The 17284-nt window shown below is 37.0% G+C and overlaps 1 non-coding gene across 1 annotated transcript; it reads left to right on the forward strand.

Moving 5' to 3' along the window:
• Positions 1-10913: 10913 nt before the first annotated feature.
• LOC118710720 lies at positions 10914-11039 on the forward strand. Its single transcript, XR_004985502.1, has one exon. It is a non-coding gene; the product is annotated as a small nucleolar RNA SNORA26 (small nucleolar RNA).
• Positions 11040-17284: the final 6245 nt, after the last annotated feature.

Here is a 17284-nt window from a genome sequence, read left to right on the forward strand (position 1 = left end):
AGCTACATGTGGTTGGTAACTGTGTATTGGAAGCATAGTCTCAGATAATTTAAGACTTACTTTATTAAAGCAAACTATAGTGAGATTTATAGATCAACTACTGAAAAACCAGTGTTTCCTCTGTATTTCCCTAGGGCCATACCAATATCACCATATGGAACTCCAAGTATTTTTATTTCTTGTGGTTTTAATCCTAAATGTAAGGTTTTACCAAAATAAAGAATATTTCACAACACTGACTGGACTTTTTTTTTAAGAGTTATTTTAAAAATAACCTAGTGTCTGGAGATTAGCAGTAGCCATCTGCACAAATGGTACTGCTTCACAGCCATCAGGCAAATGAAGAGCCTGCCATTTTGTAAGAGCAGGCATAGACTGGTGCAAAATCCACCAATGAACCTCACTGTTTAAGCATCAGTTCATATATCTAGGAGTTCACTGGCAACTATTCTGGAAAAGAGATAAGGGGTAAAAAGCAAGAGCAATTATTTATCTCATAAAAGTATTTAATAAAATAGATAATTTTAACTTTACTTCAAATATAATGTTTGGCTGACATATATTCATGCTATTATATCCCCAACTCCAAAAGAAATTGTATATGTACAAAACATAATAAAAATGATAGCATATAAAGTAATCAAGTTCATTTTTTATGGACTCCTCTATTTTTATTTTCTGTGCCAGGATAAATAGTCATACATTTTTTCAAATGCTTCTGATCTAAACCTCAGGCTTTTTCTCTTATTTGGTCTCTTATTCAGTAGAAAATAAAATTCAAGAATTGGAGGTAGAAAGAAGGAGCTGAAATTATATACCTGAAGAGAAGTGAACACCAGAGTGAAAGATATTTTTATGGAAAATAAAGAATAGTAGTAATATGTAAAAGGCCTTCCAAATTTATACTGTAAAGTTAACAACCTAAGGAGAAAATAAACAGAAGTCTACATAATGCAAGACTTTTTAAAGGAAAAGAAAAAAAACTACACAAAATAGTCATGTTTTCTCTATTGGTACTAAGTTTTCTGATAAGTGAAGGAGAGTACAAGGATAAAAAAAATAATAAGGCTAAACCTGTTTTATTCTGCCTACATTTAAAATGCTACAAAACAATATACCTAATATGAAAAGTACTTTCCTGCTAGTAAATACATAAAATCTTTCTGTATAGAAATTAGCATTCTCAAAAATAAGCCATTTGATTGTGATGGGAATCCCAACAAAAATTGCCCACATGCATATCACAATGGTACATGGTACTAAAACACAGCAATTCATGACAAGTGTTAGTAAAGATAAATTAAAACCAAAGATGTATTTATGGCAAGATTTCTTACATTCTTTAATATGTTCATATGTATTATGAATACTCAAGAGATAGATTTGAGTTTAATCATTTTCTTAACTTTCATAGGTAAAGAAACATTTTTTTCCTTTAGAGTATATGCAAGTATGAGTACTCTAAAAGAACATTATGGGAAACATTGCTTATTTAATAGTTACAAATCATTTTCATTGAGAAGTCTCTCAGCATCCTTTCTCACTTGCAAAATTAAGGTATACAAATAACTGAGGAGGTGTTCTTTTTTTATTATTGTTATGAGTGTTTTTATTGAGTAACAATATTACCTAAGTGGTAATAAATAAATTAGGAAATAATAATGGCAGTTGTGAGTGTTTTTCTTTTTTTAATTAATTTCTTTATTGATTAAGGTATCACATATTTGTCCTCAACCCTCCATTACACTCATGCCCCCACCATGCTCCCACACTCTTATTGTCCTTGACCATTGGTTAGGCACATATGTGTGCACATAAGTCTTTTGGTTGATCTCTCCCTTTTATCCCCACCCTCCCTTTCAGGTCCAACAGTCTGACCCAGGGCTCCTTATCTCTGGGTCTGTTCTTGTTCATCAGTCTATATTGTTCATCATTTCCCCTAGATGAGTGAGATCATGTCTTACTGGAAATATATTTATAAGAATAAAAAATGAGCCGAAACCGGTTTGGCTCAGTGGATAGAGCGTCAGCCTGCAGACTGAAAGGTCCCGGGTTCGATTCCGATCAAAGGCATGTACCTTGGTTGCGGGCACATCCCCAGTAGGGGGTGTGCAAGAGGTAGCTGGTCGATGATTCTCTCTCATCGATGTTTCTAACTCTCTATCCCTCTCTCTTCCACTCTGTAAAAAATTAATAAAATATATATTAAAAAAGAATAAAAAATGAAACAAGCAATAATCATTATATCTTTAAATGATAACTTGTCCTATGAATCATGAGTTGACAATCACTTAATTTTGCCAATACAGCCAATGACTTCTTTTAAAAGTCTAAGTTGAAAATATTTCTTCTAATTAATTTCCTTTCAACGTGCAGGAATCCATGCCCTGGGCCACTAGTATATAATAATTGTTGATTAAATGACCACAGGTAACAGCTTTACTGTACAAGGAGATCCTGGTGAATAAATAATATATGGCACAAATTGGGGAGTTATTCACCAATTTATTTCACTTTTCTCCTACTCACAAAACTAGGGTACATTTTCTGGTTATTTTACATTTCAATGTTACAATCTGACTAATTTCAACCAACACAATGTGGATGAAATAAGATACATAATTTCCAAGCTTGCCTCTTAGACACCTTCTACATGCTCGTAAACTCTCTCTCTTTTCCCCAATTGGAAGCCATAGATTAAAAACTAGTCTGGCCCCTGAATAACTGCATGGAATATAGACCATCCTCTACCGCCACCTCTGTTTCTTCCATGAACAAGAAAGAAAGAAATGCATTGCCTGGATGGTGTGGCTCACTGGTTGAGCATTGACTTATGAACCAGGAGGTCATGGATCAGTTTCTTGTCAGGGCACATGCCCAGGCTGCAGGCTTTATCTCTAGTAGGGGTTGTGCACGAAGCAGTCAATCAATGATCTTTTCTCCTCAGTGATGTTCCTATCTCTCTCCCATTCCCTTCCTCTCTCTAAAATCAATTTTTAAAAAGTGTTTTTTTCATTGTATTAAGTCACCATGATTTCAGGATTATTCTATCTATAGTACCTAGACCTACTTTAATTACCAAAGGGGGACATGGGGTTGTTTGCTATCAAATAGTAGCTTTGTTAAATTTAACTAAATTTTTTAAAATTTTGTAACAGTACTCAAGTGGTTGTTTTTTATATATTTTCCTTGTATTTGGAGAAGCAGTGATTAAGAAACAAAGCGTATATAATCAGAAAGCCTGCCTTTTCATCTTGAGTGTGTCACTTTCACTGAACTGTCTATCATCTTTGACTTTTTGATTTCTTTTCCTGAAACAGCTGAGCCTTCTCACTATCCTACCTTGACACCTTCCCCTAATACATCCTCTATGTCTTTGACATAGGCTTTTCTCTGCTTATTCTGCCTTTCTGTAGTGCAACTTCATAGTTATGGGTTATGACAACACAACTCCACTATGTAATTATGTTTTATTCCTTTAACTTACTCTTTCAAATAATTGGTTGATTTACTCCTTTATGGCCTTCCACCATTTACTTTGTCTGGATTTAGGTCTGGTTCAGGTCACCTCAACTAAGGTGAGAGTGTGTTCCTAACACCCAGTTAGGATGAGACTAAATATAATACCAACCCTAGCTAGTTTGGCTAAGTGGATAGATCATCAGACCAATGACTGAAAGATTCCAGGTTGATTCCAGTCAAGAGCACATAACTTGTTTGCAGGTTTGATCCCCAGCACTCGTTGTGACTTGTGAGGGAGGTAACCAATAAATGTGTCTCTCTCACATTTATGTTTCTCTCTCTATCTCTCCCCCTCCCTCCTATTCTCTCTAAAAATCAATGGTAAAATATCCTTGGGTGAGGATTAACAAAACCAGGAGTCAAGTCCAAGCCTTTTGATATTAAGATAGACCATATCCTAGGCCATAAAACAAAACACAACTATTTAAAATATTTTTTTTTAAGTATAGAATGTGGCCCTAGCCAATTTGGCTTGGTGGATAGAGCATCAGCCTACAGACTGAGGTGCCCCTGGTTCAATTCCAGTCAAAAGCATATTCCCAGATTGTGGGCTTGATCCCCAGTAAGGAGCACGCAGGAGGCAGCCAATCAATGATTCTCTTTCATCAGTGATATTTCTATCTCTCCCTCCCTCTTTCTTCCTCTCTGAAATCAATAAAAATATATATTTTAAAAAATACAGAATGTGTTTTCTGATCACAATAGAATCAAGCTAGAAATCAATAACTGAATATTAAAAAGGAAAACCTCTAAATATGTGGAAGTTAAACAACTCATCTAAATAATCCATAGGTCAAAATTAAATATCAAAGGTAGTTTTAAAAAATGCATAACACTAAATAAAAATGAAAATACAATATATGAAACTATATCTAAAGAAGGAGCACCAACAAAGGTATTTTTAGCATTAAATGCTTACATTAATGCTATGTTATAAGTCAATCATCTAAGTTCATAACTCAAAAAATTAGAAAAGCATGAAAAATAAAGCTGAAACAAGCAATAGAATGAGATATTGAGATAAAAGCAGAAATCAATGAAATTGAAAATAAGTAAAACAATATAGATCATTAGTGAAACAAAAAATTGTGTTTTTAAAAAATAAAAAAATTGATACACTTTTAGCAAGAATGACAAAATTAAAAGAGAAAAGATATAATTCACCACTATCAAAAATGAAAGAGGATATCACTACAGAGCCAGCAACTACAAAAGAATAAGAGAATACTATGAAAGACTTTATACTCATTAATTTGACAACTTAGAATAAATAGACCAATTCTTTAAAAACCACAAACTACCAAAAATCATCCAAGATTAAATACATAATCTGAGTAGTGTTATAACCATTAGATAAATAGACTTAATTTAAAAGCTCTCAAGAATGTAATCTCCAGCCCATGTGGTTTCACTAGGGAATTCTACCAAACATTTTTTTTAAATTAACACAAATTTTACACAATGTCTTTTAAAAAATAAAAGAGGAAAAAAACACTTCCCAACTTACTTTATAAGAATAGTATTAAAAAAATTATGATACCAAATTTTAAAAACAAAAGAAAATTATGGACCAATATATCTTGTGAATTTAGACATAAATATTTTCAACAAAATGTTACCAAACTACATTCAATAATATATAAAGAAAATTATACACAGTAGTTATAAAGAAAAAAGACAAAATAACTCTTTTAGCAAGGCTGTGTAATATAAAACCAACAAACAAAAATGATTTACATTTTTATATATTAACAATGAACACGAAGATATCAAAGTTAAAAATAACATTCGTTATTTTCAAAAGAAGACAGAAGGAAGGCCAAAAGGCACATGAAAACATGCTCAAAGTCACTAATTATACAAGAGATGCAAATCAAAACAACAATGCGGTACCATCTCACACCTGTCAGAATGGCCAACATCAACAAATCGACAAACGACAAGTGTTGGCGAGGTTGCGGAGAAAAAGGAACCCTCGTGCACTGCTGGTGGGAATGCAGACTGGTGCAACCACTGTGGAGAACAGTGTGGAGTTTCCTCAAAAAACTGAAAATGGAACTCCCATTTGACCCAGTAATCCCACTCCTAGGAATATATCCCAAGAAATTAGAAACACCAATCAGAAAGGATATATGCACCCCTATGTTCATAGCAGCACAATCTACAATAGCCAGAATTTGGAAACAGCCTAGGTGCCCGTCAGCAGATGATTGGATCCAAAAACTATGGTACATCTACACAATGGAATACTATGCTGCCATAAAGAAGAAGGAATTCTCATCATTTGCAGCAACCTGGATGGAATTGGAGAACATCATGCTGAGTGAAATAAGCCAATCAATGAAAGAGAAACACCACATGACCTCACTCATTTGTGGATAATAAAGAGCATTATAAACTGATGAACCAAAAGATAGATATAGAGACAGTAAAGCAACAAGCAGATTGTCAAATTACAGCGGGGAGGGGAGGAGGATCTGGGGGAGATAATAGATCAACCGAAGGACTTGTATACATGCATATAAGTACAACCAATGGACATAAAACTATGGGGAGGGAGGGGATATGGGGGAGGGAGGGAGGGGGGAAAAAATCATTAAAATATGTAAAAAAAATAAATTAATTAATTAAAAAAAATAAAATAAAATAAAATAAAAAAATAACATTCGTTAAACTCACTCCAAAAATCCTACATAATAAAAGAGTAATATGCAAATTAACTATCACTCCGCTATATCCACAAGCCATGCCCACCAGCCAATCAGAGCGAGTATGCAAATTAACCCCAACCAAGATGGCTGCAGCCACAGAGTGCAAGAGGGAGGCTTGGGTTTCCCCAGCAATGGAGGAAGCCAACCTTTCAACACACCCTCGCCAGCCCAGGCCTCCACTCAAGATACAAAGTTTCAATTATAGAAGATAAATCCCAAGAAAAATGGTGGCAGCCATGGAACTAGAGAGAGCAGGCTAGGGTGACCAGGCTGGCAGAAAAAGGAAGTTGGGAACAAACAGACTGGCAGGGGGGCAATTAAACATCAATCAGGCTGCCACGGCAATAGTTAGGAGTTGATCAGGCTGGCAGGCAGAAGCTGTTAGGGGTAATCAGGAAGGCAGGCAGGTGAGCAGTTGGGAGCCAGCAGGCCTGGATTCTGAGAGGGATGTCTGACTACCCTAATGGGCAGTGGGACAACCCTCAAGGGGTCCAAGATTGGAGAGAGTGCAAGCTGGACTGAGGGATACCCCACTCCATGCACAAATTTCATGCACCAGGCCTCTAGTTAAATACATATTTACTTAACAAATATGTACAGAAATTATATACTAAAAATTATAAAATACTGATAAAAGAAATGAAAACTAAATAAATAGAGACATACCATATTCATGGATTGAAAAAAATCAACATAGAGATGTCAATTCTTCATAAATTGATCTATAGATTTCATGCAATTCTTATAAAAATCTTAGCAACATTTTTCATCACAGTAGTCCAGCTTATCTAAAATGTATATTAAAATGCACAGGTAAAGTAATCTTGACAAGAAGTCTAAATTGGTAAAATCACTCTGATGCTGAGGTTTACTACATAACTGCAGAAATCATGACAATGAAGCAAAACAGAGAAATCAGAAAAAAAGCTCACACAAATATTTTTTATTTTATTTTTGCAAACAGGAAAAAGTAATTCAATGGAAGAAAGATATCCTTTTTAGTATATTAGCAGAAAGATGAACCTCAACCTACACCTCACATCTAACAAAAATTAATTCAAAGTGGATTATGCTAGTTAAAATATAAAACTATAAAACTTATAAAAATATTCAGGATATAGAGCCAAGCAAAGTGTTCTTATATCTTCCAGAAAAATATAAACCAAAAATGAAAAATTGATAAGTGAGACCTTACAAAATAAAAATGTTTGCTTTGTAAAACATTATATAAAGGACAAGCTAAAAACTGCATAAAAAAATATCTGCAAAGCACATATATGACAAAGAACTAGTATCTAAAATGTATAAAGAATTGAAAACTCAATTATAAAATTATTGGAAAATAGGCAAAGATATGCCCAGAGATTTCACCAAAGAGGATGTACAAAAATAAGTAAGCACATGAAAAGTTGTTTAACATAATATGTGAAATTAAAAAGATTCGAATCAAAACCACAATGAAATATCACTACATACTTATCAGAATGGCTAAAGTTAAAAAAAAAAAAAAAGTCACTCCAAATGCTGGCAAGGATGTAAGGAAACTGGACACTCATACATTGTTGATGAGAATGTAAAATGATCCAACCACTCTGGAAAAGGTAATTTCTTATCAGAAACATGCAATTACCATATGACCTAGCAATTTTACTCATGAGCATTTATCCCAGAGAAATGAAAACTTGTGCTCATATAAAAAACCTACACATGATATTGTAGCAGTTTTATTTATAACAGCCAAATCTAGGGGGGAAAGTTGATAACATTCTATTTGTGAATGGTTAAGCTGCTATAACCATTCCCACATGTAACATGTGTGAATACTGAGAAGAAAGATTCATTTGATGTGAGCCACGGGGAGGAATGATCTGCTGAGATGGAACCCCCATCCCCTTCCCCAGGGTCAACCAAGGGCCCAAATTTTATAAATAATAAGCGCCAGCCACCATTAGACAGGACTTCTGCATGCTGTACACCAGGAAGATCCTCAGAATGAACTCTCGCTTCCAGCATTATTCCCTGCTTGTTCACACTGCCTGAATCAACCACTGTAGGGAAGCCTCAGTTTGTCTTTCTTCCAAGGGACTGAGACCTTCTCCATCAAATCAGACCTGTTTAATTTGGATGATTCATTTACATGAAACAGAACTAATTGGCAATCTGGGCAGGTACTTTCACTATAAAAGGTGGCCTCCCCTTTGTCAATCCTGGACCACGGGCTTCTAATTGCTCACTTGTCTGCCTGGTTGCCCCTAACTGTCCTCCCTGTTGCTGGTCTGATTACCCCTCACTGCTTCTGCATGCAGGCATGGTTGCCCCCAACTGTCCTCCTCTGACAGTCTGGTCCCCCCACCAACAGCCCTCTCCTGTAGGCCTGGCTTCCCCAAACTGCAAGCCTAGTCCCCCAAAACTGCCTGGTCCCCCAAAACTGCCCTCCCCTGTAGGCCTGGCCCCCTTTAACTGCCCTCTCCTACAGGCCTGGTTGCCCCTAACTGCCCTCCCTGCCAGTCTGGTTGCCCTTAACTGCCATCTCTTGTAGGCCCAGTGCCCCCAACTGCCCTCCCTTGCTGGCCTGATCACTCACAACTACCCTTTTGGTGGCCACCATTGACCACATGGGGGTAGCTATCTTGTGCGAGGAAATAAGGGTCAATTTGTATTTATTATATAGGATGTGCATATATATACATATATACACATTTAAATATATAAATATATATTCCTGGTTAATAATTGACTATTAAATGAATGAATATATGAATTTAAGAGGCAATTTGGAACCAAAGAGGCAAAGATGAGTGAAATTGCCTTCCAAATATTTCTCCATGGCCCAGCCATAATGGCTCAGTGATTGAGCACTGACCTCTGAACCAGGAGGTCATGGTTCAATTCCCAGTCAGGGCACATGCCTGGGTTGCTGGCTCAGTTCCCAGTGGAAGGCATACAGGAGTCAGTCAATCAATGATTCTATCTCTTCATTGATGTTTCTAGCTCTCCCTCTCCTTTCTTTTCTGTATAAGTACCGCGCGCTAACCGATTGCGCCACTGGAGCTCCTCTCCCTTCTTTTCTGAAATCAATATATATATATATATATATATATATATATATATATATATATATATATATATATATATATAAAAGATTTATCCATGTCTATCTTTAAATATAACAATTGTTGTTAAATCCTCTGTTGAAACTTCCATCATAAGTAAGATTCGTTTCTGTAGCTCTCCGGACAAATTTTCCAAGATACATCTCCTAAAGCAGCACATGGCTGGACTCAGCTGAATGAACAAACTGGACTCTTCCCATCCCTCCTCCCCACATCCTGTGACAAAAGCTGTGATGTGTACCTTCTCTTTTGTCTACATTTTCCTTCCACATACCTTAAAATAATTAGACCATAATATGAATTAATCACTCTCCAAATTTCCTGTTCTTAAAACTAAAAAGTGTGGTTTTAATTAAAAAGAACAAAAGGAAAAAAAAAATCTCATTCTTTTAGAAGTTGAATAAGACTTGAGAATTCCTTATAATCAAATTCTATACACATACAAAATTATTCTTTTGAGGCTTGCATTATGTACCCTCTGAATCAGGTTAAGATTAATGTCTAGTGATTTTTCTTAAGCCTATGAAATCATTCTTTTAAAAATGAAATACTGCTGAAAACCGGTTTGGCTCAATGGATAGAGCGTCGGCTTGGGCCTGAAGGGTCCTGGGTTCAATTCCGGTCAAGGGCACGTACCTTGGTTGTGGGCATATCCCCAGTAGGGGGTGTGCAAGAGACGGCTGATCGATGACTCTCTCTCATCGATGTTTCTAACTCTCTATCTCTCTCCCTTTCTCTCTGTACAAAATCAATAAAATATATTTTAAAAAATAATAAAAAATAAATAAAAATGAAATACTATTAAAACCCTACTAGCAAGATCCCAGGCAGGGACTTTTGAAGCTTCATGCTCTTGATCTATTTATCTACTGTGATAGCTCCACCATATTGATCTCTTTAGCAGTTCCTAGAACAAACTATATATTTTTTTCTACTCCTTTGTCTTTGCAAGCACTATTCCCTTTGCCAAAAATATTCTTTTTTTCTTCCTTACCTTCCCACCTTTCTTTTTCTAGCAAAATCCTTCCCATCCTTCAAGTGGGAGAACAGATAATATTTAATCCAGGCCTCCTTGTCTGACCATCCTTTTATGAGGCCAAATTTGACTTCGATATCTATTGTATTTCAGGTGTTTTCATTGGCCCAGGTGCATGCATCCATTGTAGCATGATCTCTCTGTAATGACACTATCTATTATTGTGATATCACTACCTTATTATTGTTTTCAATAAGTGACAAACTCCAAGGCAGATACTGAGGCAGAGTCTTCATGATATTCTCGAGAGCTAGCATTCAATCAGTAGTGTGGCATAGTTGTCTGAAGAAACAGATCTTTATTGAGTGACATGATCGAATGCTAACAAATGACAAAACGTGAAATTGCAGACAAATCTTAAATTAAACATTAGAAAGAATTATTACTCTAGTTCCACAGCTTTCTCTCTATAGATGCCTATGATTGTGTTTTTTATCTTGCATACATTGTGTATAATAATTTTTCTCATATTTTGTCTTGGAGAAACTTGGCTCCAATTTTAATTTAAAATAGTTTACTGCGCCCTTTCCTGTGCCCTTTTAAGGTTGACTGAGTGCCTTAAGAGGCTAACACAGAAGGGTACATGAAGCAAGTCTCCATAAAACCCAGAGAAGAGGTGGCAAAACTCCTCTCTGGATCCTGTCTGGAGTCACAGCTGGAAAAAAAAATACAATAAAATAAAAATAAAAAATAAAATAAAATAGTTTACTGGAATTCAACCACATAAACACGTTTTGAAAACCAGTACCCTCAGCCACCTCTTATTTCACCTCCATCATCAACTCTGTCCTGGGCACATTTCATTGTAACCTTTTGATATGTATGAGCTTTAGCCATGGTACTCTTTCCTTCTTGTAGAAAGACTTACTCTTATTCTTATTCTCAGCTTCAGCTGCAAAGTCTTTAGAAAGAACAGGCTTCTAGAATAAAACTAAGTATTGCAGATGTATAAGAACAATATCATAGGTAAGTAGCCGAAGCCGGTTTGGCTCAGTGGTAGAGCATCGGTCTGTGGACTGAAGGGTCCCAAGTTCGATTCCAGGCAAGGGCATGTACATTGGTTGCGGTCACATCCTCGGTGGGGGGGGGGGTGCAAGAGGCAGCTGGTCAATGTTTCTCTCTCATCAACGTTTCTAGCTCTCTATCTCTCTTCCTTCCTCTCTGTAAAAAATCAATAAAATATATATTTTTTAAAATATATATCATAGGTAAGTAATATGCCATCCTCTCTACTGCTCTAGGGAATAAGTATCAATTAGCACTCTGTATATTGAGGATCCTTATGGTAATATATCTTCAAAAAAGGCATGTACAATACCAATGTATGTAATTGTTGGGAAATTATTGATTTAAAAATCTGTTTTTCTGTATAAGCCTGGAGAATTCTCTTAGTCATTGTGAAAAATTGCATTTAATAAAGTGTCCCTTTAGTTGATATTAAATAGCTATCAATATCACCCATTTGATGCACAAGAACTCTGACCTAAGGCATATGTAGCCATTAAAATACCTGACCAGCTTTAGAAAAATCATTTGGGGAATGAGAAATGGGATGAGTGGTGACAGTGATAGTGGTGGTAGTCATAATTGTGATGGTGGTAATGGTTGTAATGGTTTGAGTGGTTATTTTGGGTGGCGATAGTAATGGTGATGATGGTGGCATTTGTGGTAAACAGTGGTGGTGGTGGTGGTGGTAGTGGTAATGGTGACAGTGTTATATAGGGCTGTTTCTAGGGGTGATAGTAAAGATGCTGGTAGAGACAGTAGCAGTGCCCCTTGTTTACTAGTAGTGTTCTGGAGATTCAGCACAAGACTAAGAGGGGTGACTTTTGAACAAGCCCCTGACAACTCTTCTCCAAAAGAAACTGAATAATTTATCAATATTAAGGAAAAGTCTTTTATTTATACCTAGGTGATATGGTTCCCAGAAAAGTGACTCAGGACATTTAAATCACTTCTACTTGAATCCTTCTGGTATCTGCTCCTCACTCGCAACACAAAAACCACACATATCATAACCATTTACCCCTTTCATTACTTATGTAGAGAATTTAAACTGCATGTCATTTCCTCTGAGATGCCTCCCCATGATATTTCCAAAGACTTTCACTCACCAAGTCTTTATCACAATTTTAAACTTTTTACTTACCTATCTCTCCAGTAAATAAAAAAAATCCTAGAAGACATGCAAAAATATGCTCTTTCATCTCTCTATTCCCAACATCTATACAGGGTGTGAAGTGTTTGTTGAGTTCTTACATAAGAGAAAGAATGTATGTTTTGTTCTAGAAGATGGTGGGTTTCTTTGAAGGAATGAATCTTAGAAGAAATGAATCACCCTAGCAGTTTTTCTGTTCATCTCCTAATGTGTTTTATGTAGCAGGGGATTAGCTGTTGGTGCCCATTGCTCCCCTGGTTGCAAATCACAGTGTGTTTCTTGTAATAGCAAAGGAAAAATAAATTCAAAAGATAGCTTTCATCTTCATTTGACCCATTAAATAATTCAGGAATAGGTAGAGATATTAATACTCCAAGGTTCTTTCTGTGAGTGCCCCATGTTGGGCCACCAGTTGCAGGTGTTCCCACCACATCTTGTGAGGTTCAGGGTTCAGGTTCAGGGTTCGGGTTTGGGTTCTGGAGAAGGCCTCAAACAAATGAAAGAGACAAGACAAGAAAATACTAATTTGGGAATTAGGAGTCAGGCAGAGAGGACTCTGCTTTGCTCTGGCCTTGCTATCCTTTTTATTCAGGTCTAAGGTACACCCATAGCCCTTAGGCAGGCAATTCCAATAATAGCTGGAAGAAAGTCCATCAGCAAGGATTTACATAACACTAAAAGTGGAAGTTGCTTCAGCTCCCTTTGTCTCCACCAGACTCTGGGTGCATGGCTCTGACCCTTGCCAGAGCCTCAAGGTTGACCAGCCTTCCAGACTCCTTGTCCACCCCTTTCTGCTAGTGAAGGCAATGGGCAGCTTCCAACACTTTCCATTCCTAAGATCCCATGGTGTTGTGATGCTGGTGAGGTATAATTATGTATGAGAAGGAATAATTAAATCCAAAGATGTCCTATTTCAGTCTCACATTATTTCAGGAGCTGAGTCCAAGCCTTATTACTCCATTTAGTTTTCCCATCGCAAAACCATGTTAACTTATACCTCATTTCTTTCACTTCTTTTCAAGCCTTTTTTTTAATATATATAAAATGTTTTGTTTTGTTTTGTTTTCAGAGAGGAAGGGAGAGGGAGAGAGAGATAGAAACATCAATGATGAGAGAGAATCATTGATCTGCTGCCTCTTGCATGCCCCCTAATGGGGATTGAACCAGCAACCTATTGTACATGTGCCCCGAATGGAAATTGAACTGTTACCTCCTGACCCATTGGTCAATGCTCAACCATTTAGCCACACCAGCTGGGCCTTCCAGGTCTTTTTTTATACACAGTTTTAAGTACTTACTAAAACTATCTTCCTCCAGTAAGACATAAAATTAATAGTAGTTACACTGTTTCTGTTTTTAGAACTCACCTCCTCCCCAGTTAAAGCAGAGGCGGTCCCTTAGAAAATAACACCTGCAAAGATATAGAAATTATTTGGTCCAGATGGTAACATTTGGCAGTTGCCAAAAGATTTACATGGCCAGAGCTCTAAGCCAAATCAATTCCATCACACCTTTGCTTGAAGATAGGCTGGAAACAAAAACATGGTCCATTTCCCAGTGTCATTCTAGTTTCTTTGATGTAGATTCACACCCATTAGGGACCTAGTTCTGGAACCAGAGATCAAAACAACTGGTCTTTATTATCCTTTGCTTGTGCCCCCTGACACTGCTTGCTCAAAGAAAAGAAGGCGAATGATTGCCAACTTGGGGTTAGCTCTCCAGAGAAGTTTGCGGTTTCATGAATCTGAAAGCAGTGCAGTCATTCCCAAGACTGCTTCGTCCAAAAGTGCTCTCAGGATCCCCTGCTCCCAAAGCAGAGCTCGGAAACCAGCAGCCTTTCAGGAGAGCCAGTGCAACCAGCAGCCAAGAGTCATCCTTGATAAATACGATTTTAATAAGTGCTGGAAAATCAGGAAATTGCAGGCCCTTGGCTCTTGTGATTTTTATCATACCGAGTCCCCTAGAGAGAGCTGAAGAAGAGCCAGTAATGTGTCATCCTTTCCATCAGAATCCTGAAAAAAAAAAAAAAGTCAGTGTTGAAGAGACATTTTCCTGTCAGGTACTACTGTGTATCAAATGCATCCACCTCTTGGACCAAAGGACTAAATTAATTTGAAAACAAAGAGAAGAGTCTGTAGCAACACTGGCAGAGGATAAGGTTTATAAGCTGGCCCAAGGGTCCTCCCAATCTACCATAAGGGAAACATCTGACACAGAAAAATGTGTGCTGGCAACTTGTTTGATTGTAATTTCAATGAAAAATTGAAACCATACTTCCATGGGATTAAGCTTCCCTCATTCACCAGAAGGAGGTTCCTGTTAACAAATGTGGACCATGTTAGCATCCCCCACACTTCTCCTTTCAGGCTGCTTGCCCGTAAGCATGCTCTGTGAGCTTGAGATGGAAGAAACCTCTGCAATGCGGTCACAGGTGGCAGAGTTGGTTTTTAATATGTTTAGGACTGAAGTGGTTGCAATGGAGGCAAAAAGTAGACATATCTCTTACAGATGCAATATTAATTAGGGAGTAAATAAGTCCAAAGGGTCTTTCTTGCAGAGGTAATAAGACTCTCCGGATAGCAGGCAAAAAGGCCCATGGTTTACCTATCATCATGTTATAATGCTGAATGGAAGGAAGGCACTTTAATTTATTCTCCCCATGAGGATGTTTCTTTATTGTTGTCAGACACAGGAGAGTGGTATAAGGAAAATGGTCATGTTCATGGTTTGCAAAAGAACAAATGTTTGGTAAGGAAAAGCAATGCACTCGAACCCAAGGGGTCCTTCACAGTATGTGTTTGCAAAGAATACCAGAACTGTTTACAGCATGTAAATATCCCAGGGAGTCCATCAAAGCAGCTATAATTAACGTGTTTAAAGATTAATGAGCTCAAGACCAGTATATGGTGAGTACAGCTGACAGTTCAACAAATGTGAGGGCTGGAAGAAGGAATTATTTTGTCTATATTTTTGTTTATTTATTTTTACCAGAACTGCTGGCCTTCCCTGCATTATGGCCCCTATTGGCCTTTCACAGTACTCTGACCATCCACAGAAACATATGGATATTGACCTCGGGTGACTAGGTGTTTCATAGAAAAATCAATCTTGGGACAGAGAAAGGGTTCTCTACTCCTATGAAGTTACTTCATTATATAAACTATTGAATTATCTGGGAGTGTTTTTAAGAGAAACGGACATCTGGTGGGAGGACGGAGAAAGCATCTGAAGGTTAATCCCTTATGAAAGAGCCTTGGCCAAAGAATCTTCTATCGAGTGCATGATGAAATACACTTTCCCTAGGTAGCTCTATTATGTAGAAAAATGTCTAATGTTGCCCTGCCATGTCTACATTTTATGTAAGTTCCTAAGGGTAGGAGCCATATCTTTTAAACATTGACTCTGTTATCTGGCATATGATTAATGCTCAGTCATTTAGTAGAGCCAAACAAAATACCCTTTATAAAAACGTTGCTTTTATATAATTCAAGAGAAAACATATAAAAATTGGAAGCCAAGTCCTAGACAGTTTGGCTCAGTGGATAGAACATCAGCCTGCAGACCAGGTTTGATTTTGGTAAAGGGCATGCACCTCCATTGCAGGCTCTATCCCCGGCTCTAGTCAGGGCTTGTGCAATCTATTGATGTGTCTCTCCCACATTGATGTTTCTCTCTGTGTCTCTATCTCTCCCTTCTAATCTCACAAAAACAAACAAACAAACAAAATCAATGGAAAAATATCCTTGAGTGAGAGTTAACAAAAATAATAATAAATAATGCTACTCTGTAACTCTAAACAGTCTAAAAATAAAGAAATAAAAATCAGAAGCCAAGCAAAAAGATAGATGTTTAAATATTACCTTAAGACTAACTCTATCTCTACCAGGTCTGTTCAAGCCTAACTTGTCTTATTTATTTCTTCCATCACTTTAATGGAGAGCCTAATGACTTGAAAGTGTCACTTTATTTCTAAAAAGGCTAGATTACTGCCAAAACCGGTTTGGCTCAGTGGTAGAGCATCGGTCTGCGGACTGAAAGGTCCCAGGTTCGATTCCGGTCAAGGGCATGTACCTTGGTTGCGGCACATCCCCGGTAGGGGGTGTGCAAGAGGCAGCTGGTCGATGTTTCTCTCTCATCGATGTTTCTAGCTCTCTATCTCTCTCCCTTCCTCTCTGTAAAAAATCAATAATATATATATATATATATATATATATATATATAGATATATATATATAGATATATATATATATATATATATATATATATATAAAGAATTTGTTAATAAATAAATAAATAGGCTAGATTACTATGAGTGTGGGCACTAGGAGTCAATACAATAATTCCAACTGATTTCTGCCTGCATAAGACCTCATCTAGACAGAGTAGAAACAAGAAATTATCACATATCTCTAAATGTACAAAAGCAAAAGTCACATAGGACCTCAAAGATTCTGTCCATTTCTGACTATCTCACCTGATTTTGATTAGAAACTCTTCTGCAAAGAGTTCCTCCATGTCTTTCTTGGTCTCAGAAGGCAGGGCACAAACCTTAAGAGGAGGTAGCAGTTGTTATAAATGGCCTAAGAGAGAATCTCTTTCCTCCCTTCATGCCTATTACAACTCAACTAGATCATGATGTTTCTTGAAAGCAAACAAATGAATGAACTCTGTTGTTTTGAATAATTGAAACTGAGAGGAAAGTAGTTGTTTACAAAAGTGTGTATTTTCTCTTTCTGTGCCAAAA

This window comes from Pipistrellus kuhlii, unplaced genomic scaffold (genome assembly GCF_014108245.1).
Source record: "Pipistrellus kuhlii isolate mPipKuh1 unplaced genomic scaffold, mPipKuh1.p scaffold_m20_p_1, whole genome shotgun sequence".
In the NCBI taxonomy this organism is placed as follows: Eukaryota; Metazoa; Chordata; class Mammalia; order Chiroptera; family Vespertilionidae; genus Pipistrellus; species Pipistrellus kuhlii.